At 49.0% G+C, this 23,740-nt stretch overlaps 1 pseudogene; it reads left to right on the forward strand.

The window, feature by feature from the left end:
* Positions 1-7,184: 7,184 nt before the first annotated feature.
* On the forward strand, positions 7,185-7,339 carry LOC149868632 (U2 spliceosomal RNA; annotated as a pseudogene).
* The last annotated feature ends 16,401 nt before the right edge of the window (positions 7,340-23,740 follow it).

Raw genomic sequence — 23,740 nt, forward strand, 5'->3', positions numbered from 1 at the left:
CCCATGGTTGAGTAATCACTCAGTCCCGTTCAGGTGAGGGTCATAGGAGAGGCCCAAAAGACTGCTCCAGGGCTGACCGAAGGGTGGAGCACGAGGCTTGATGGCACTCCAGGGTTGCTCATGGGGGCAGGGCAGTGTCAGCGTGGCCCAGATTGGGTGGTGTGAAAGAGACCGGGTGAGACCCAGTGGAGTGCAAGGGGCCGGCAGTGAGAGGGGTGGCAGTGTGTGTGTGTGGGGGGGCCCACATGGGCAACGTGTGAAAGACCCAACTGTGTGCCCAGCTTGACCTGGCCTTGAGCTGGAGAGTCATCACACAGTGTGACAGCTGTGAGGCATGGATCACGTGTAAGGTGAGGTTGGAGTGTATACGTACCACCCATGTCAGCTGGGCATTCGAAGGGCAGCCTCCCGCCTAATTGACAACTTAATTGTCAACTTGTGTGGCAAGTGGATGGCATGCTCAAAGACAGGTGGTTGGCCTGTATTGTGACTGGTCAGAGGAGTCCCACTTGTCACATCAATTCCTGTGAATGACTCATGCCTCCTGAGGCTGGCAGGGCACGGCGACTGCCCGCAGGTGTTAGCAGTGAGCGAGGACTGCCCGCAGGCGGCTGTGGCGATGTCTGTGGTGAGGGCGGGCTGAGCAGGGAGCCCCTGCAGGCAGCTGTGGCAGTGTTAGCTGGGGGTGGGGTGGGGGGGCAAGCAGCAATTGGCGACCACCCACAGACACCGCCAGCGGCGGTGGCCAATCTCAGGGAGTGCATGTGCACCCTCTGTGTGTCACCAATGCCAGTTCCCTCAGCCTCTCCTCACAAGTCATGTGCCTCAGCCCTCTAACCATTTTGGTTGCCCTCCACTGTAGTCTCTCCAATTTGTCTATATCCCTTCTATAGCGGAGGGCCCAAAACTGGACACAGGACTCCAGATGTGGCCTCACCAGTGCCGAATAGAGGAGAATAATTACTACCCTTGATCTTCTGGCAACACTCGTACTAATACAGTCCAATATGCCATTATCCTTCTTGACAACAAGGGCACACTGTTGGTTCATTCAGCTTATTGTCCACTGTAATCCCCAGGTCCTCTTCTGCAGAGCTTCTGCTTAGTTAGTTCGTCTTCAGCCTGTACTGGTACAGGGTGCATGCATGGGTGAAACAAAATGGAAATGTTTTGGTGTTTTCATCAAAATGAAAAGAACTCAATTAATTTTGTTTAACCTGAATCAAAGGCTGCTTGCAGACATTAATTTTAAAAAACAAACAAACCAAAAATGGGGCCTTATTTAAACTCAGTGCACTCCCATGCCAAGCCCACCACATGCTCAGAAGAGGCAGCATCTTAGTTGGAGCCAGCTTTGCAGCATCATTATAGATGGGGTGCTTTAGTGGGGCTTTTTTGGAACTTTTATTTAATTGCTGATTCAGTCAGCTTTAGCTAAAAGCACCAAAAAGCCTTGCTGAAGTGTCCAATCTATACAGACTCTGCAAAGCCAGGCTGAAGTAACATGCTGCTGCTTCCAGTAAAGACAAAAGTCTGTGGCAGAATCCTTTAATTTCTCTGGACATCAATTGTTGTCCTCAGTGTAAATGCTCTTAGACAGCAAAATTTAAAACAACTTGAACTGGAAAGCGCAAAACAAAAAATCATCCATGGACTGACTTTTGTTAAGTATGGTCTGAACCAAAATTGTGGATTTTTAGTCCATTAGCTGGATTCACTTTTATAACCCCTATGGCCCTCAGTGGTTTAACTGCTTTGTTTCCCTGTCTTTCACCTACCTTGCTTCTCCCAGCAATGGCTTCTCCTTTTTCCTCCCCCTTCTCTATCCTTTGTATTCTAATCACTGCTTTCTATTCAGTCCCTTCGTAGCATCTGATGAAGCAAGCTGCTGCTTATGTAAGCTTATGCATCTAATTTAGTTAGTTTATAAGGTACAAATCTCTCCTGCCTTCAATAATGCTACAGAAATTTACACTAGCTATCAATCTGGCCCAGGCTCTTGACCTCCATCACCTATTTAAATACATGGGTTGAGCAGATTTATTGAATACATTATCACTGTATTCAGTAACATAGAGATTTTCCATGTTGCACAAGTGATCTGGACACCCAGTGCTCATGAGTGAAAACAGAGCATCCAAATCGCTTACAAAACAGCTTTATAAGGTATAAACAGTTCTAGTGGGATACAAGCAGTATAATATTGTTCACCAACCAATGCTGCTTCTGCCCTGGTTATGGTTCTAGGAAAACACTCTTATTTCAAGGGGAAAACAAATGAATGGATTTCTCAAATTCCTTCCCTCATTTCTGCCATATGTATGTCCCTATTATAAGGATTTTCACAGCTTAAGAAGGGATTTTATGTGGGACATCAGCAGCATACAAAACAACCCAATATGAAGGCGAAGACTTCTTTGTGCCAAGCATATTAATGTTGTTATCCCATTTCTATGACAAATTACTGCTATGCTGTAATAATGCCTTTCCTGAAATGGATGCTGCTAGCTTTTTCCCCTAGGCTTGACTGGCTGTTGCTTATGATGACCTATCCTATCAAATGGAAGGAATTTAATAGCTTAAAACTGCACACATACAGGGAAATAACTCTATTTGCTTTAACAAGGAGGTGTAGAACAGTAACTGATGCAAGAATCAGGTTGTAATCTAGATAGTTCCCTACCTGCATATGATGCAAAGGAAGAACACCAGCATCTAGCAATGAGGCAGCACATGTGTTTATAGCCTGCTGAACAGTATGTTTCCAGACTGATGGTCAAAAGTAGTAGGATTTCTTACAATAGGATCTCTTGCAATTGCAACACTTCTTCACCCACTGCAGGTTCTGAGCTATTAGATCTGTAATGATGCCAAGACCAAGATGCATTAGTGTGGAGCTGACTAATTAGCTTCACAGTAAAGCATCACCATCTACACATGCACCCCTATTAGGGTGCAGTGAAACAATTAACTCTACTGTAGGATAGTACTGTCTCTTGGACCAGTACTGTCCAACAGCAGAGTAGTTACATGCGCTGAAAAGTATGTGTAGATGAATCGGGCAGGCTTGTGCATGAAGGTGTTACAGTGCAGAGGCTGCCTGACAGCTAGCCCTACCTAGCACCCTCATGCCCCAGCCAGCCCCTCTACACCATGTTGTGTGGGGGTTTGGGGTGGTACGGAGTTTGTGGGTGGGGGGTTTGTGGGGATGGCTTGTGGGTGGATTGTGGGGGAGTTTGTAGGTATGGGAGGACTGCACAGGGGTAGGGGGAACTATGGGAGTAGGGAGGACTGCTCAGGAGGGATGGGTCTTCTGCCTGCCCATCCCACACAGCCCACAGCCTCCCCGCATGGGCCACAGCCCTCCCTCAGCAGCAGCAGCCATCTGGGTGCCGATGTTCACTTCTGACAGAGACCCCTGGTGGCGTGGGGGCCACCTTAGACTGGCAGCTCCATGTGGCAACAACCTGGCTTAGCCCATGTGCCCTTGGACAGAACCAGGCCAGCTCCTGTTGTCACCTGGGGCTTCCAGCACTGCAGGCAGAAGCCGCATGTCCCCAGGCTAGGCCCTGTCAGCTCCTGCCTGCATGTGCCCTGCTGCGGCTGCAGGGGGAGCTGTGGGCTGTGCAGGATGGACAGGGGATCCACCCCTTCCAAGTAGTCCTTCCCACCCCAACACAGTCCCCCCACCCCCACAGACCCCCAACCTCCATGTCCCTCCTTACCTGGGACAGTGTCCAGTCCAATCCACTGCTGCAGCCTTGCCCCACTCCTGTTTGCCCCAGTATGCTGAGGCAGCAAGCTGGAGCAGCAGGGCATAGGGCAGCCATAGAGACTCTCTGGCTAGGTGCCAGAGCATCTCTTGAGGACCCAGCCTCTGGTTGCTTTACGACATGCTCCAGAAGCGTGCCCTGTGCTGCTTTTTTCAGGCATATATTTTTTTTGATACCGGGATTTCCTGTATTAAATTTAGAGTGGGTATAAAATATGCAGCCTGGTATCAAATATGCAGCATGGGGAACATTTTTGTGCAAGGGGAACATTTTTTTGTTCCTAGCATGCCTCTTGCAGCATCTCAACCTACTTTGAGACACCACAACAGGCATGTGCATGCTTGTCTGGATGCACCCATAGAGTACATGCCTGAAAGAAAACAGTTAATGCAAAAGGCAGGTGGGTCCTCCTCCTCCTCCCTGCCATTTTTTTTAGACCAATATTAAGGATGAATATTAAAGGTCAGGTGCTGGCATACTGAAAAAGCAGATTCATTAATGTATTTTCAGGAACTTGAACAAGGTGGAATAGTCACACATACACACCCTAGGCACTTGTTCCTTCATGCTTAGAGAGTATCATTTTTTATGTTCACTTCCTGTCTCTCTTACTACAGAGTTATAGGTGAGCTATATCCAGATCTTGAAAAGGTACAGGGAATTAATGGAGTATAGCAGAGGTGTCAGACAATGGGCTAGTAGGCCAGATCCAGCCCACAGAGCTGTCTATAGGTCTTGAATCAACCCCATGTGCCCATGCGGTTTGAGGAGCCGGTGTGGTGCTCAGGCTGAGCCTGGTGCCACAGGTGCTGCATGCAGAATGGGGGTGCAGTCCAGGGCACACACTATGTGTGTCACCCAGCCAAATCGACTGTGTATGCTGGCTCTGGGGCTGGATAGGGCCTCAGGCTGTCCATGTGTGCCAGAGTCGGTGCACGGAGCTGGTTCAGTGGTGCACCGTATGCAGAACACACCCGAGGTCAGCCCCCTGTGCCATGTGTGCAGCCAGTCTAGCCAGATAAGGCCTAGGGCTATACGAATTGGACACCCCTAGAATGTTGCAGTTTCCAGGGTCTGGCCTTTTAGCTTGCAAATATGAAGCATGTGAGTTCAATGGAAAATCTCACATGGTTAACTCATCTAGCTGAACTGGAGGTCTTGGTCCAGGGTTCTTCCATCATGTCATGATAACATGTGCACATGCACGCACTCTGGCAATGGATCAGATGTTTTAGAATTAGTTTTTATAACTAAATAAAAGTTATTTTAAGGATTGCCTTTTGCCCCATAATTGCAGTTCATCTTTTTGTCAAATTATTTTTTCTGTTGATTCTCACAAAGGGACATTTTCTTAACTTTTAGTTCTGTGAGGGCCCCAAAAGACAAACAAAGATAAAGTCCCAAGGAAAAAAAATGTTTAACTGAGGTACTGAAACACTCCTCACTGTGGTCATAGGAGAATTTCTTGATTATTCTATTTTTAAAACAAGAAGGGGACTTACAGTGATCCAGATAAGTCCATATGTAATAACTTCATGTAGCTCAGTAATACTTTAAAGCTACATACTTTAAATATTCATTTTCTTCTGTTATAAGGAGAAAACCCCTGCCTTTGATTAAAAACATGTTCAGAAAAAATTATTAGCATAAGAGCATGTTCAATAACTGCATTGTAAATATTCAGCAGTGTTTAAATACAGCATTGCAGCTATATTACAGTCACCTAAATTTTCAGATGTCTCAGTCATTTTTTCATTCCTGGTAACTTTTTGTTTGTTTATATTTACTTGTGTAGAACAGGGAAGAAATAACATCTCATTGGCCATTTTAACTTATTTAAGATTGTTTATCTCCAAATTGGTAATGTGAAAAGGAAAATTATTTATAGAATCTCATTAAATATTGAAAGGCCAGAGTGTATCAACATTTTTTTCCTTCTGAACCGATTATTTTTCTGAGCTACTGTTTTAAGGCTGGGAGATTAAATATCTTCTTAGACAAAAGGCAAAATAATGAAACATCAGTATTTAAAGAAAAGCATGAAAGATTAGGGTTCATTTATAAATCCTTTAACACAAGTCTTCTCTTTCGGAAATCAAACATTTGTTGGGGATACTGCAGATATATTTGGTACAAAGGGGACTACATGCCCTTTCCTGGTCTCTTTCAGCTCTATGTTTCTATTCTCCCTGTGATTTTCTACCGGTATTGAATGGCCTAGGAGGGTGTCCGCTATGCAGTACATTCTTACTTGGAATCCAAAGCTTCATCAGATGAAGTGGAACCCAGCTCTTAAAATATGTGGTTAAATAGAGTTAATGTTAGGAACTGAATCTAATTAGATATAACATAAAACTATATATATTTAAAGACATATATAAAGCCCATTAAAACAAACCATATTTGCAGTGTTTCCATAGAATTCTCTCATTGTCTCTCTCTCAGTAGGCATCTACACATGCATTTACTCCAGCTTAGATTTACTGTGCAGTAAGCAACTCCAGAGTAAGACTTTTTGGGTAGGTGCATACACATGCAGGAATTAGGGAGCAGATTTATACCTAGTTCCCTGCAGCCCTGCAATGGGCTGCTGCTGCCACCAGGGAAAGCTCCAGGCTCCCCCTGGGTGCTAGCCCAGGGGCTGGCAGGGAGCACTGGGCCAGGAGACAGATCAGGGCAGGGGGCTGGGACCTACCCAACCCCTGGAACTCCTTCCAAGCCCCATGCTTTGATCACCCAATCGAGGCCTGGGATTGGGACCTGCCCCTGACTGGGACAGTTCCCATTTGGGCTGCACGGGGAAGTCTGCATATGCAGCCTGGAGCTGGCTGGGGGCTGCTCAAAACAGTAGAGTCCTCAGCCACCTTCAGGCTGTAAGTGCTTCCTCATGTAGCCTGGAGCTGGCTGGGAACTGTCCTAGTCAGAGGCAGGTCCCAGCCAGCTCCAGGCTAGGTGGGGAACTGTCCCCATGCAAGGAGCTCCCAGGCCCTGCTCCACAATCACAGTCGCAATCACGGAGTGAGGGCTGGGGAGCCTGTTCCCAGCCCCCACTCTCTGATTGCGAAGTGGGGGCTGGGAACAAGCTCCCAGCCTCCACTCTCCAATCACAGTTGTGATCACAAGGAGACTGGAAGTTGCCTCCTGTTAAGGCAGGGGGACATTGTCCCCACCCCGGCACATGGAGCTGGAAGGAGAACAAGGTCTCTAGCACCTCCCAGCAGAGAGCTCCCAGTGCTGGCTCCATGACTGTGGGGCTGTTGCTGGGAGATGTTTATGTCCCAGCCTAAGCTCCATGGTCATGGGGCTTGGGCTGGGAGACCCTTATCTCCCAGCCTGAGCTCTGGCTTTGCCCCTGTCTCTCCCTGCCTGGCCTGACTGCACTCCCTTGGGGAAGCAGCGTGACCACGTAGGCGAGCTCCCCAGGGTAATTGTCTCTGATATGTTCTCCATAGGAGGTCTATATTGAGCAGATTCTTTTTGGTATTGGGTGGTGGAACTGGAGCGTGCTCCATCCACTCCATGCATTGACCTGGTATTGCAGTGCTTCCAGGACCAGTGCAAAAAAACAGGGAAAAAAAAAAAAGCACTCCCTTGGCCCCAGGTTCCTCCCCCCCCCACAGCAGGCAGGGAGGTGGGAGACAGTTCAAAACTTTTAAGAAGCAGCCGGTGCCACTGCAGCTAGGCAGGCAGGGGCCTCTCATATGCGGAGGAATGTAGTGATACCAGTGGCAATGTTGTCCTTGGCTATAGGGGGCAGGGACATGTAATGCAGTCACAGGTAGCCCTCCAGGTAGTGGCAGAGGTTTCGGGGCAGGGCAGGCTTGCCTTCTGAATCATCAAAGCTCAGAGTCCTATACCAGGTTTGCAGGTGCACCTGCAGCACCATGGTGATCAAAAGCAGGGAGGCATCGTGGGCACCCCACAGTCTGTGCAAACAGTTCCTCATGGCATGCCAGGGACACTCTCAGCAGAGGCATGCTCAGGGTGCAGAGCTAGCACGGGGTGGGGGGGGGAGTGGAGGGAGGAGGGGCTGGCCCTACGGTGCTTCCCCAGAGAGGTCCCTGGGGGGGAGGGTGGGGGTGCCAACAGCTCCACATCCCAGTCAGCTGGGAGTCCCTCACCCCCAATCCCAGCTGCTGTGGGCTTGGCAGCAGCACAGGAAACAGGCCAGCCTACAGGAGAAGTGAGGGGAATGGCTATAGAGCCATGGCAGCAGGCACTGCCAGGAGCTAGGCCTGTCCCGGCCTTGGAAGGGGATAGGCAAGACAGGATACCTGTGGCCAGCACCCAGTGGCCCACCTGCCAATGTGGAGTGAGTGGAGACAGGGGGCAACTTTCCATGGTCTCTGGGCACCCATGCATACAGGACCCCTAATCTGAGGCTGGGCAGTGCACAGCTTCCTGGTATGGAGCACTGTATCTCATAAATGTGGCAAACTCTCAGAGACAGCTTCTTTCTCCTGGCTCTGAGGGTCATGCAGCTGCACAGAGAGGTGAGGCATCAGTTGGCAGCTTGGATGCACCTTTAGGGTCACCACCAGTCTTGGCTGGCACCCTGTGTGTGTGCCAGCTCCAGCAATGCAGGATCCAGGATCAGACTCACCTGCTGGACTAGGTAGTCATGGTGGCTGAGGAGCACCTAGCGGACTCACGGGCTTGGCAAGTGGAAGACATCACCCACAATCAGGAGTGCAATATACACAAGGAGGAGAGGGCCAAGCAGAGGGGCCAGGCAGACCAAGAGCTCTGGGACAGGTTTCTGGCCCTGGAGGAGGGGTACCTGGAGGCCCAGGAGCAGCAAGCTGCCCTGGTGATCAGGGCAGTGAAGCCCCTGGAGGAAGACTCCAGGTACTGGATACCCTCCCGGCCCTGGTGGTCACCTTCTTGCCATCCGCTGCCCAGCCACTGGCCATAGCCTTGTCCCCCCCTGGCAACAGCCTGTGTCCCAGGTACAAGCCCCCATGTGGGCCTGGGCTGAGGTGCAACAACACCTTCACCAGCCAGGAGCCCCTGCCCGGCCCACCACTGTCCTGGGGCCCCCACCACCCAGTCACCCCCTGCATCTGGGCTTAGCTCTGCCGCTCACCCCAGCTTCATGCAGGCCCAGAGCAGGGACTGCCTGCAGAAGGACCAGGATGGTGCATGGGCCCTGCTAGCCCAGCCTGCTGGCTGCAGGATGGGGAGCCTCCCACACCAGCAGAGCAGTGGCCGTCATTGCCCCTGGGCAAACACCCTGCCCACCAGCCTCACCGTGGCATGCTTACCCACAGGGGTGCATCCAGAGGCTGGGATGCTGGGCATCTGTCCCCAGGTTCTACCCCTGAGGTGCCCAATGACCCCCACCCTGGGAGGGCACAAACAGCACACACTGGACAGGGTTTGCAAGGGGAAGAGGTGGTGGATGGGGTGAGTGGTGGAGGGGCTCTGTAGGGAGGAGGGATGGGGTGGACAAGATCTGGTGTGGTGAAGGGAGTGGAGAAGGGCTCTCTTGTGGTGGAGGGAAGGGAGTGAGGGTCTGTATTTTCGGAGGGGAATAAAGTGCTTTCCTGAGAACTGTCCACAGTGACAGTGGTGCTGGGGTGCATGGTGGGGAGGGGATCCAGGGCCAGCTGTCCAGGTAACCTACCTGCAGCCTCCATTTCAGGCTGACTGGGCGGGCCCATAGGCAGTGGAGCTGGAGCCTGAGGAGGTCATGGATGGTCCCAGTGATGGTGTTCAGGTGCCAGGTGGCAGCACAGGGAGTGGGAGGCAGCAGTGCAGTGGTAGGAGGCCTAAGACAGCATTTTGAGCCTGGGCAGACAGCCGTCCCACAAGGTGGGGAGGTGGGGGAAGCTCCCAGGGCTGAGACAGGCCTGGACCAGGCCAGCAGTCACCGTGGCGAGGCAACAGGGCAATCAGGGTGGCTAGCAGAAGCCTGGGGTGCTGGGCATCACTCCTGGGACCTGGGAGTAGAGCAGCCCTGGCATGGTGGGCACAGGCTCTGGCAACAGAGCCGCAGAATACTCACACAGTGCTCTACATGCTGCTCCAGGCCAGGAAAGCAGGTGGCCAGGTAGCAGTGTGTGGGGCTGCCTTTTAAAGATGGCCCTCAGTTACAGGCAGTTTTGGCCAGAGCCTCCAGCTCCTTGTGGCTGCTGCAGAGGGCTAGTGCAAGAGCTGAGGGGGTGAGAGCAGACTGCTGCCGTGAGCAGCAAATCTGCTCCCAAATGGGTGCACACGTAGATGCCTGCCCAGGGTGGGTTTACTCTAGAGTAAATTATTCTGGAGTAAACTCACCCATAAATTACTCTGGAGTAAACCCACCCATCAGCACCCATCAGCATTTGCACATGTAGATGCACCCACTCAGCACTATCTCATTTCCATAGAACAACTCCCCTGGTAAGTGGAGATCCCTACACATCACAGTACACAAATAATGGTTTTTTTCCTTTCAAAAAACATAGCTTTTGCTACCATGGCTCTGCTGATGGCCCACAACCTATCTCTTTATACTAGACATGCCTCCTTCCACCCAAACCAAACTCTCAGCTCTCTTTGCAGTATCTTCTAGGCATCCAGCCTTCAATCAACACAAAATTAAGTCCTTGACCATTTTTCTCACAAATGTCCCCTCTCTCCTGTCTTAGATACTCTTGACAACACTGTTATTCTTCCCCTACTGTGGTTAAGGCCCTTTTGATTTCCATAATCCCTCCAGACCCACATATATCATGGAGATCTACATTTTGCTTCTTCTTTCTTCATGTCTAAGGTTTGGACTATTCTCAGTCTGTGGAGCTAAAACTTGTGCAGACTCTCACCATCTCATGTCTATTGCAACGTGCTCTTCTCTGATCTTGAGAAGTGCCAATAAAATGGCTCTCCTTAAGTCTACTTAAAATAATGCTGCACAAGCCACTTGTTTCTACTTTCAAAACTTTTCATAACATATTCCCATTTTAATTATACACCAACAAGCTGACAACCTATTGACTGCACTCTGTCCGCAATACTAGCCCTCATTGTTCATCAGTCAAAAAAAAAAAATGGTACAGTTTCTTCTGCTGTCATGAAGATCAAGTTCTCATATGCCAACAGGAGAAAGTGAACATTATTTCACAGAAAACAGAACTGGTGGCAAAGGTCTCAGGGACCCTTCAGCTATGCAAATGCTCCCTGTTGTAGCACTAGGAATGCATAAAAGCTATGTCCTTCAAATAATACTTCAGTGAAAGTGGACATTTTGCCTATGTAAGTAGTACAGAAGTAGGCTGAACAATTCCAATTCAATGGAGAATGCAGATTGACAAAGCAAAAAGTTACTAAACCAACATTATAAAGCCTAAGCTGAAGGACAGGAACCTCCTCAAAATTTAGGTTTCAATAAAGCAAAGCTCTGATGAAAGCATGTTTATGTATTTGCTTGAGTAGGCCTTCATCAATTAATTTCCAAAACAGCTGCCTGGAGTTTTAATCACTCCTTTTACCAGGCACTGTCAGATTAATGGTCCCTCTTTGCTGCAGCTGTCTTTAGAAAGGGCCATGCAGTAATCTTTGCCATTCCCCTCAGATTCTATTGCTTGTACCCACTAGCAAAACTTGGGTTGCATAGCCACAAAATCGCTGCTGTAGCACAACAACTGGGGCTAACAGACCACTAAGTACAGACAGTCAAAAATCCCAAGGCTGAATTGATTCAATCTTCGCAAGTTAGTTTAAGCTGCATAGATTGAACAGGTAAGCAAGTGAACAGACATTCACTTTTTATTTCAGAAATGCAGCCACATCCTGCTGTGGCCCAGGCCAGTAGTCAAGGGGCACTAGAGCATGACTCCCTGGCTGGCTGGAGCAGACAGCATGGGTCAAGGCTAGCCTGCCCACCCTGTGAAGGAGTGGGAGAGGTGCAAAGCATCCTGGGATTCTGGAGAACTGTGAGTTGAGTACTGCATCCAGTTCTGGGTGCTGCACTTCAAGAAAGATGTGGCTAACCTTGAGAGGGTCCAGAGCAGAGCCACTCCCATGGTCACGGGGCAGCAGGCCAGGCCCTACGAAGATAGACTAAAGGGCCTGAATCTATTCAGCCTCCACAAGAGAAGACTGAGAGGGGATCTGGTGGCCATCTATAAACTCAACAGGGGGGACCAGTAGAAAATAGCTGAGGCTCTGTTCCCCCGGGCACCACCTGGGATAACAAGGAATAACAGCCACAAATTGATTGAGAGCAGGTTCAGACTTGATATCAGGAGGCACTACTTTATGGTTAGGGCTGCCAGGCTATGGAATGGGCTCCAAGGGAGGTGGTACTCTCTCCTACCTTGGGGGGTCTTCAAGAGGAGGTTGGATAGATATCTGGCTGGGATATTATGATCCCAGCACTCGTTCCTGCCCAGGGCAGGTAGTCAGACTTGACAATCTATTCAGGTCCCTTCCAACCCTAGAAACTATAAAACTATTAATCCAGAAGGGAGCTGGGATGCAAGTTCAATAAACTGATTTAACCTAAATCAGTCAAGTCTGATACTACATCCATCCAGGTTTACCTTAAACCAGTTTCAGCCATTTTGAAAGTGGTTTATGTGCACTGAACTTCTGTTGTGTTACAGCTTTGAACCAGCTTCTAATCACTTATACCAGTTTACATCTAATTTCTATCCCTAGCCTTTGTGGCAGTAGCAGTCCCCAAAGCTGGAAAGTCTCCTCTCACTCCTAGCCCTTGGCACCCCTTCCCCTCCTGTGCTCAGCAACACGTTCCTGCATGTTTTCCCTCCCCCAACACAAACCTTGCTAGTTACGCCTCTGCTTGTGCCTTATAAGAACTCCAGTAATATAGCTAAGACCTTTTTCTATTTTGTAAGTGTGTCTACACTGAATGTTAAGGAAAAAGCTCTGTTTGCTAGAGGAATGGCCCTGGTTATATCATAACAACCATGTATGATTGATCAGAGCAGAGCAGTCATCTAAACATTATGGATCTGATTGAGGAATTGTGGCCTTACAGTATGGAAATAGAGAACACTTCTTGCAGTGACCAGGACTCCAAAACAAACCTTGGGAAGAGTCAGATCTTGTCTAAACAGAAGGGGTCTCAACTCAGGTAAATATATAGAGCTGTGAGGATCCACTTTATGCAAATATTTAAATGGGCTTGTTTATAACTTGCTTTTAAGCAAGATGTGAAATAGCAACTAAAAAAACACCTCTTTTTCCTTTAAAATCAGGGACTAAACAATGAGATGCATTAAAAAATAGTATGAGCATATATTCTTTGTGTCCATTATGAAAAAAATTACTCTGGCCAGGGAGTTTTTTAAGCTTAGTTTTTGATGTATCCAAGTTTAACTACTTCTGTGATGTGCTGACACCCAGAATTTTTGGCCTCACAAATCACTGGCAGAGCAGCAGGAAACCATTTGACATATCACGCAGCTAACCTTAAACAAATGCAACCAGCTTCAGTAATGAGGGAACTCCTGGAGGTATCTGCAGGCTGAGCAAGTGATGAGCCACAGGGCATGTGACAAGCTACCTAGCCCATGGAGATGAACATTTTTATTTCATATTAAAATGAAAACCTTTTGCAAACCCATTCTGATGTGATTCAGGCTTGAATCCATTGCCTAAAGAGGTCAGCTGGGACACAGCATGATATATTCATACCTCTGAAAATGAACAATAATTTCTAGGAAAATCATGTATGCTTATTTAGAGGACACCAAGTTGGGTGGAGTAGCAGACACTTCAGAGGACAGGACTAGGATTTCAAATGACCTTGATAAACTGGAAAAAAACAATCTGAAATAAATTGGATGAAAGTCAATTAGAATAAATATAGTAGTTTGCACTTAGACACAGGCAACTACAAAAATGCAAAATAGGGAAAGACTGGCTAGGCTGCAGTACTGCAGAAATGACTGGGAGTCATAGGAGGTTGTAGCTGGCATGAGTCAACAGTGTCCTATTGTTGCAAAAAAGGCTAATAGCATGTTGAGGGATGTATGAAGTAGCCGTGTTTGTCTGAGACAAAAAGAAATGCAAAAATCCAGAATTCTTGGTTCCAAAATGATACCTTTTATTAGACCAACTGAGAAATTGCAAAAAAAAAATAAATTTTTTTTGGAACGAAGAGTTCTAAATTTTGCAATAGCATATTGAGTGTCGTATGCATGCCACAGGAAGCCACTCTTCTATTTTGTTCAGCACTGGTGAAGCTGCACTTTGAGTTATGTGTTCAGTTTTTGGGCAATGCACTGCAAGAAAAATGCTGACCAGTTGGAAAGAGTCCAGAGTCCAGAAAAGAGTAACCAAAATGATTGCAGGTCTATAAAACATGATCTGTGAGAAGAGGTTGGAGGAACTGGGAGTATTTAAGTCTGGAAAAAAGAACATTTAGAAGGTATTTGATAACAGCCTTCCAGTACAAAAAAGAGGTGCCCTAGAGAAGATGGTGATCAACTGTACTGTGTCCACAAGGAAGAGAACCAAAAGTAATAGGCTGAAATTGCACTAAGGAAAGTTTAGGTTACATTTTAGGAAGGCCTTTATAAAGGTGAGGGTTGTGAAACACTGACCCAAGTATCTAGAGGGGCTGTGGAAGCTCTATGACTGGAAATTCCTAAGTACAGGTTAGACAAACATTTATCTGGGATGGTTTAGAGAGGGATGCTCCTGCCCTGAGCCCACAGTTAGACTGTATGACTGCCTGAAATTCCAACGTCAGGTCCTTCAAGCACTGTTCTATAATTCTACAAATTGGGTGTGTCTCCATTTGCCAATTTAAGGTTCATTAGCCATTTTTAAGGCACATTAAGGGTGCAGATCTACACCCTTAATGCACCTTAAAAATGGCCATCTTAGGCTATTCACACCTAAATTTGATACCTGAGAAAGCAGGTATCAAATTTATGCATGAATTGCTAGAGCTCCTTAATTCAAATGTAGATGTGCTAAGGTGCAATAATGCTGTGTATGTCAACAGACTTGGAACTAACTGTAGTCCCAGGTTGGTCCACATACCACATTAATGTGCCTTAGCATGTACATGTATAGACAATCATCTTAATGCGGATTAGGCGAATGCGCATTAAGTTTAGGTGCATGTAAGAGCACGTATAGACACACCCACTCTGTAGTAAAAGGGATGAAATCCCCTCTGAAGGCCAAGTGTGGGAACTGCACTGCAATTTAGCCCCAAAGAACTACAGTGATATTGCTATGTTTGGAGTTGGGATTAAGAGGAAGGCACCTCTCACCACGGGCAGTGACTATAGGCATTCTGCCTACATACAAATCTCTGCGGAAGTGCTGCAGAATGTATTCTTATGAGCCCCTTCACCCTCCTTGTCAAAGGTGCAGCAAGCAAACTTCTACCAGACACACACCAAAAATAAGATACATTTGAATGGGCTTTTCTTGGGAAGCAAGTGCTTCCCTTTGCAGCAAAAGTTCTTTCAATTCTGTTTTCTTTATGGTGTTACAGATTTGCCAAACATATAAAACACAGTTGGAAATTTCCTGTCTACCTGGCCTGACAGCATTCAGACTACAGACACCTTGCTGTAGCACTTTAAACATTGCAAGTGACATTGTATAGGTCTACGCTGCACATTGTGATACAATGTAGCATAATCCAAAATAATTTTAAATAAACTTAAGACTGCCAAGTCTAGACTGCTTCTGGATCTTGGGTTAGTTTACTTGGACCTACTTCAACTATCTCTACACTGCCCTTCAAACATAAGGCAAAGACTTAATGTTGCTGCTGCTCAGTCCCCACTGCCATGGCTCCTGGAGGTCCACTGTCAGTGTAGCCAGCTCCCTAGGAGGTGAACACAGGGTGCATCTACACAAGACATTTTACTGTGCAGTATAGCAATTTATTGCACAGTAAGTGTGTACTTCTACATATGCACACACTTACAGCTCAATAAACTACACTACTCACAAGTAAATTTGCTACCTGAATATGCAAGTAGCAAATTTACTCACAAGTAGTTATTGCTCAATAATACATGTGTAGCACCAACTGGGAGCAATTTACTCCTAGTCAGCTCTGCCAAAAGGGGGCCAACCTCAGGCTAGCCCCAGGGTCCCAGGGATGGGCCAGCTCCATGGCAGCCCCAGTTCTGGTCCCTTAAAAGCCTGCAGGCAGTCTGGAGCCCTGGCGTGACTTCTGGCCACTGGCTCCTCCTGTACAACCTGCCTATACCCCAGTGCCACTCCCTAGCACCACAGTGTTGCATAGCTGCCAGGGCCACACTGTCCAGCCCTGCACAGTACTGTCAGGCCTACTAGCACCCAGGCCCAGCTGCAGCCAACTCCTGGCCACTGGAACCAGCTGGCCACAGGCAACCCCAGCAGCCTGCCTGGACCCTGCAGGTGCTGTGAGGCATTGCTTCTCTGCATGGCTGCCAGTCCCATTCTGTTCCCCTGTGCTGGGCACTGCAGGCAGCTGCCCAGGCCCAGCAGCACTGGGACAGGCACATGGAGGCCCAGTAAGCCATTACAGGATCCACATGCTGCCTCCCAGGGTCCAAGCTTGTTGATGGAGGAGACTGGTGACCTTATGGTGCTGTGAGGTAAAGTGAAGGTGCAGAGGCAGTACACATAGGGTGGGCACTCCAATGCGCATGTGTATGAGGGGCTGTCAAGCCAAATGTGGGAGTGTGGGCACGGCCAATCAGCATGGAAGTACTGCATAAAGTTCAAGACCTTGCAGTCACATTGGGTCACCATCACCGACAAAAACTACTGGTTGGGGAGTGCCTGCAAGTCCATACCCTTTATGTAGCAACTGGATGTCATCCTCACGTCCCAGGACCCAGGCTGCAGCTGTGCTATATACTGCTGCACAGGTGGGCTACCTGAGCCCCCATTATGGTCTGGCACCCATGGTGACATGTCACCAAGGTTCCCTCTCAGGTGCGTGTGTGCGTGGCCGTGCACAACTAAAAGTGTGGCCACGCATAGCCTTTTCAAGGCTGCGCACCAGAAGAGGTGGGGGCGTGAGCCTGGCATGGACTCTGCCAGCTCTGGAGAAGTACTCCGCTCCCCCACATCAGGGCCAGGGAGTGGAGCACTTCCCCGGAGCTGGTGGAGCCCACGCCAGCCTCCCGCCTCAGCCTTCATCCCTGCCTTGCCTCACTTTGGGGAGGAGCCACTGCCTGCCCTGAGTGAGGGTCTGCCAACTCCGAGACACTGCTCTGCTCCCCTGCATGGCCTCGGGGTATGTGTCCCGGAGCCAATGGAGCCTCACTTGAGGCAGGTAGCAGCTCCTCCCCAAGGTGAGGCAAGGCAGGGATGGAGGCTGAGGCGGGAGGCTGGCATGGGCTCCACCAGCTCTGGGGAAGTGCTCAACTCCCTGGCCCTGATGTGGGGGAGCGTAGCACTTCTCCAGAGCTGGTGGAGCCCACACCAGCCCCCGGCTTCAGCCCCTGGCCCCCCCGGTTCAGCCTCTGGCCCCTGACCTCCAGCCCCCAGCCCCCAGCTCCAGCCTCTGACCCCCAGCCCCAGCCTCCAGCCCCCAGCCTCTCAGCTCCAGTCTCTGGACCCCAGCCTCCAGCCTCCAGGCCCCAGCCCCTAACCTCCAGCCCCCAGCCCGCTTCAATAAGTGTCCCATGCTGGACCGAGGTGGCACACTAATGGACTGAGGCCGCATGCTCATGGACTGCTACTCCTTAGAGGGAACATTGCATGTCACTGGGGGAGGGCCCCTCAGCCCACCAGCAGCCTGTCCCATCAAGCTCCAAACCCAGCGGATGTTGGCCTTCACAAACTTTAGGTTGACATGAGGGTGTGTCATCATCCCTTTAGCTGGCTGAAGGCACACTCCACAAGGGCACAGGTATGACCCAGGCACCTGTTGAAGTGGGCCTGGTGAGGTTCCAGGTGGCCAGTGTAGGGCCACATGAGCCAGGGCAGAAGTGGATAGGTGGGGTCCCCAATGAGGAGGGGCAGGACCACTACAGTGCCCAGATGGAGGTCTGGCACCCCCAGCATGATGCACCCACTCTGCACCAGGGCTGGCAGGGCAGAGTTGTGGAAGACACAGGTTTTGTGGGCACTGCCTGCCCAACTGGCACTCATGTTCCTGAAGGTGCTGTGGTGGTCAACAATGGCCTGAAGCACAATGGAATGTAAGACTTGCCAGCTGTAGTAGGGGTGGTTGCCATGGGGTGGGCAGGTGATGGGGACGTGAGTCCTGATGCACTGGGGGAATTCCTGAGCACAGAATCCTGCCACCACTGCCAAGGGGTCATGCACATGGAGTACCGTGTGCCCCAGCACATTCTGGAGAGAGCCACACACCTCCAAGACAGCCTTCCCAGCAGTGGCCTTGCCCACACCAAAGGTGGTCAATATAGCAGAGGTTAGTGGGCATGGCCAACTTCAGCAGGGTTATGGCTAGTCAGATGTCTGCAGAGAGGGGCTGCTGCATGGTGGTGTCCTGCCACTCCAGGTATAGGCAGAGCTACTCCAGAAGCTCCGGAAAGGTGGCTTGGGTCATGCAGAATGCCTCCAGCCACTGCTTGTTATCCCAAGAGGTCTGGATGGTGTACAGCCACCAGTCCTGGCTGGCCGACCACACCCAGAAGCAGTGGGACTGGAGGCCCAGGAAGGCATGGACAGCACCAAAGGTGCATCTAGAAGCATGGCTTCAGTGCCCCTGCTGGAGTCTGGCCAGCAGGATGGGGTCCAGGTAGTAGATGCTCAGCGGTGGGGGCCCTGGGACAGTGTGGTGAGGCTGGGCAGGTAGTCACTGTGCATGGGGGAGATGGTGGGGCCAAGACAGCCGTGGGCCAGATGGCAGTCACTGCAGTGGGCCAGCAGGGCCAGCACAGTGGCCAGCAGGAACCCAGGATGCTGGGTGTCACTGCCAGGGCAGTGTCTGGAGTGAGAGAGGCAGAGGCTGTGGTGAGAGAGCTGCCATGTGCTGCCTCCATGCTCTCCGCACTGCTCCTGGCCAAAGAAATTGCTGGCCAGGGAGCAGGGAGCAGAGCTGCCTTTTAAAGCAAGGAGCAGGGCAGCAGACAGCTCTCCTTGGTGGTGGCAGGGGTCTGTTGCAGGGCCCTATGAAGGTGGAGCAGTTTGCTGCTAGGAGCAGCAAATCTGTTCCTGCTTCCCTGCACATGTAGATGTTTGCCTAGGAGTATTTACTTGTGAGTAGTTTACTTGCAAGTAAACTGGTGCCTAATCAAATGCACATGTAGATGTGCCCACAGCCATCTAATTAAGGATTTTTGATCACTGCTGGCAACTAAAATTGGTGGCATTCACCCCCTGGTTCTGGCCTCACTGACAGTGAGGCTCTGGCAGCCATAGTAACAAGGACTGAGAAATGGCAGCATGAACTCCTTGGTGCTGGCACTGACACAATGGGTATTTTCACACATTCTCCAGGATACAGTGATGCCAGGTGCTTTAATTGTGAGCCATGCTAATTAAAAGCTCCCATGTGTTATGTATATCAGTGTCCCTGCATGTTCCCATGCTGAAAAATGGTGGCAAGGCACTTTAAACTAAAGCTCATTGAATGTTTTTATTTCAAAGTGCCCCATCACCATTTTTCAGCACAGAGATGTGCAGGAACTCTGATACATGTGATGCAGAAGGCTGCTGGAGAATGTCAATTTCTATGCTCAGTTTTTCTGTGCTGGATGCCAAGAACCACTCTGTGAGCTGCTTTAATTAAAGTGCTGCAGCATCTCATGTATCAGCATCTCCACACTTCAGAATGGCGGTGGGAGCACTTGAAGTAAAGCGTTTATATCATGCCTTGGGCGTGTCTCCACAAGACGCTAAATCCACAGTAGACTAATTCTACTGCACATTAGTGCAGCAGACAAAAACGGTGATAATACACAATAGAATTAGTCTACTGGGTATTAGCGTAAAAAAAAAGAAGCGTGCACCAGTGCTACTGTGTAGTAGCACTGATTACGACACATTAATATTACAGGTACTAAACTTAATGTGCCAATTAATGGACATGTAGGTGTGCCCACTGTAGACCAATGAGGACTGGCGTTGTGTCAAGTAAGTCTGAGATAATGCTTTATGACAGAGGATCTTACAACTATCTTAGAAACATCCTTTCCTTGTCAATGTTTTACCTCAGGTCAGGCCTTTCTTGTCTTCTGGATCTTGTGCATCTGTGCACCCAGCAGGTATCGTATGTCTTACACTGGCTTTGAGGTTCCAATATATTTGCCATTCAAAGTTCTTCCAATAGACAAGAAAGTTTCCCTAGTGTTCTGTATCAAACTGCTGAGCTCCAAGTTTGTGTCATTTCTGACACATTATTTGGCAGATAAAGAGGCTGGTTCTGCTCTGTGCTATTGTCACCCTTTTTAGCGGTGTCAGGATTCTTTTTAGTATCTTAGTTCAGAGATTCCTGTCTCCTGGGACCTTTCTTTTGATGCTGGCTGATTGGTTGTCGCAATAATATGAAAGGCAACTGTTCTCTTGAGTCGTCTCAGCTGGTAGAACCAGTATGCATTTGCAGCCTTGGAAACAGAAACAATGCAGGGTTGGTAGGGATGGCTTCAGAACTACTCCACCAATCCTGTCACTTGCTGACTTTTTTTTGTGCATTTACAGTGCTTAATCACATAGAAGTCTCTGTGTAACTACAAGGAAGGAAAAGGTATGAGAATGGGATTTTCAACAGAGATCCCCTCACAGCTATTTTCATGACATATAACAGAGCAGTCAAGCAGGTGGTCTGTGAGTGGTTAACACTAGGGCTGTGCAGAGCTTTGGTCCCTGATGTGAGCTGGCGGAGATTTGGCCCAAGTCAGTAGCTGAATCTCTGAATCCGAATTGAATTGGGAGACCCTTTTATCTCTCTGAATCAAATCGGAACCCTCTGAATTGATTTGGAGAGATTCGGAAAGATTCAAAGATTCGGACATAGACACAGCTTTAAATGTTTTTTTTACATACCTCTAGGTAGCAGGTGACTCATGAATGCTGTGGTGCTGGGGTGCATGGAGTGTCCCACAAAAGCATTGGGGACTCTCCAGCACACTCAGCAGCAGACCCAGCAGCGGACCAGAAGCACTGGGTCTGCTGGGGAGCGCACTGGTCCCCCTGGCTTGGTGACTGTTGCCTCCTGGGTCTGGGGGCACCTGGGGTCCCCCCGTGGCTGATTATCAAGGCAGGAGGGTGCGGGGGTGGGGGGCAGTGCACTCCCTGGCAAACCCGGAAGTGGACCATAAGTACTTCCAGTCCAATTCCAGGTTCGTCGCTGAGCATGCAAGGGGCCCCTCCTGTGCTCCTGTGGGATGCTCCATCCACCCCAGCATTGCAGCATTCACGAGCCATGCCTGGTGCCTCAAGTTATATAGAAAAAACATTTAGAGCTGTGTGTAAGTCCAAATTGCTGATTTGCCGAATCAGCAGCGAATCTTCGGATTCGGCCGAATCAAATCTGGCACAGTGATCCAAATCAACAAATTGAATCACTGTCCCCAGTTCAGGCCAAATTTGAATCTGAATCTAATACAGCCTGTTTTATACACCCCTAGTTAATACCTGGCTCAGGGCCTCCTGCCTGACTCCCACTCCTGCTGCTGCCTGGGGTTTCTAGTTCTTCCTCTCTCCTCCAGTTTCCACTTTTCCCCCTGCCCCTGGGGGTGTGGTGACACAACCTGTAAGGGAGCCTGTGGCCTGCACAGGGGAGGTTGCACTGTACACATTGTGTGGAGACCTATGTGGTTGGAGGGGGTTCATGGGGTCCTATGTCGTATGCAACTCAGAGGTCACCCAGCTGCTCAGAAGTTGGACAGCCCTGACTTATAACAGTGATAGTATAGTGTATAGGTATAAGGGTGTCACAGAGCACTTAGGTGCCCTGCTCCTTTTAAAGAAGGGAAACTGCTAGGGAGAGAGCCCTAGCAGTGAATGAGGAGCCCCAGCTGCTGTTTACCAGGGCAACCAGAGTTAGCTAGTGACCCACACCTGCCAAAGGTCAGCTGACCAGAAGGGGCAGGGTCTGGTTCACATAAAAACCCCAGGGCTGAGGCTAGGGTAGTAGTTCCCTGCCAGCAATTAAAGGGGAAGCAGCTCTCCCAGAGCAAGCAAAGGGGATAGGCCTGATTGTAGGTATAGTCCCAAGACTGGTGAAGGATGGTGCACCCCTGGTGTGGCTTGAATAATGTTATAGCTGGGCAGTTAGAATTTATGTTATAGCTCAAGGGCTTGTGTTTTGTTTGCTGTTTGTTCCAGCACCACTGCCATGCCCCACTGTGCAGCACTGTGCCCAGCACACCCACCATGCATTGGCCCCACAATGGCCCTGCAGGAAGAAGTGGCCCTGCACAACTCTGCTCTACCCATCACAGTATGCCCTGTGCTGTCCCCTTGCACTCCCAGCCGTCTCAGATAATATTTTCTCCTTCTGCCACTGGTAAGGGAATATCCTTTGAAATATTTTGTGAGCCTTTCAGTAGTGCTGACTGTATCTGTACTGTGGAAGGCAGTACAGTTAGAAAAGCAGCCTGGATGTAGTTATGCCTTATGTTTGTCTTTTTTAGCAAAGATGGATATTTGGGACCCATCTGTGCCAGGACGGTGTCTTCATATATTTTTTTCAGTTGTGTAAAAAGAGAGAGTGATACAGCCATTCACTTCATCTCTCAAACCTCTACAGGTCAAGCATCATTCTTTCTTCAGGGTGTGTCTACATTGAGCTCTGCTGTGTACAATGGAGGTACCTCAGGTATCTTTAATTAGGGTAGCTAAGCTATAGTAAGCAGGCTAGTAGTAGAAGCACAGATCATTGCATAGGCTGGGTTCATCCTGCCATATTGTCAGTGTTTGCATATGCCTGTGGTATATGCAGTATAATGCAGGGCCAGTAAAGGTGCTGATTCAGCCTGGAGAACTTCTGGAGTTCAGCACCAGGACAGATGACGGAAAGGCTGGTGATCAATTCAGACAGCATTATCTTCTTTGTTCTATAACCATTTTCAGAACAGGTTGCCTTTGCTTGCAATTAAAGGTTCAATGAAGTTTGGGTCCCTTGGTCAAAAGCCTCTAATTTTTTACTCTATTCTCACTGATCCCTCACCCAGTCACAAAACATACCACTTGGCACTAATTTATTGCACCCTTTTCCTAGAGCTCAGCCTGAAGTGAGGGTAAAACCTCTGTCCATTACAATCTAAATTAATATTTTTTCTAATGCCTTTCACTGTCTGTTTCAAGAGTGTTTGATCTCACCCAGGGTCTCTCTCTCTCTCTCTCTCTCTCTCTCACGCGTGTGGGATGAGATCACATGGCTACTTCTAAGGTCTGCTCTAGAATCCAGCCCTTTCACACCACCAGCACTTACCTGCCAGTCCAAGATTTATGCATAAGCAGCCTACCCAGATCTCCAAATTCAAGCCTGTGCCAATTCCTAGGGTGCAATTTAATTTTGGGGAAGTACTGTTCCAGCGAAGACGCAGCCTAGCTGACATTATTCACTTGAGATTCTTTGGGGTTCTGTCATTTAGGACCTGAAGAAACTAGTAGGGCTTAGTTCTGGAGGACTGTGAAAGTATGGAAGTGCTGGAAGAATAAAAAAGATTGGGGAAGGCAGTGGTCAGAAGTGACAGGGTAAAATACTGTAGTCAGGTTTACAACCATTTAGCCTGACCTTCAGTACAACAGCTCCTTTTGATTTGAAAACTTACGAGCAAGGCCCATCAGAAAACACATGGCTAAGGGGAAAAGGGTGGCAAAAATGGCTTTCTATCCCCTCCCACTCCCAAATTTCAGGTTCTTAAAGAGGCCCCAAGAAGGATTTGGAGTGCCAGGAGTAGGGTGGCCATCATAGAGGACAGTCTGGTTTTCTGCTACTCTGTCCTCTATTGATACAAAACCAGATACCTTTATATCCTCTATTTTTCTCTTGAAGAGAAAAATAAAGGACATAAAGACACAGGGTTTCATATCAATAGAGGACAGAGTAGCAGAAAACCAGACTGTTCTCTATGATGGCC

The sequence above is a fragment of the Crocodylus siamensis genome, chromosome 3 (genome assembly GCF_052110815.1).
Source record: "Crocodylus siamensis isolate JL-2025a chromosome 3, ASM5211081v1, whole genome shotgun sequence".
Taxonomy (NCBI): domain Eukaryota; kingdom Metazoa; phylum Chordata; order Crocodylia; family Crocodylidae; genus Crocodylus; species Crocodylus siamensis.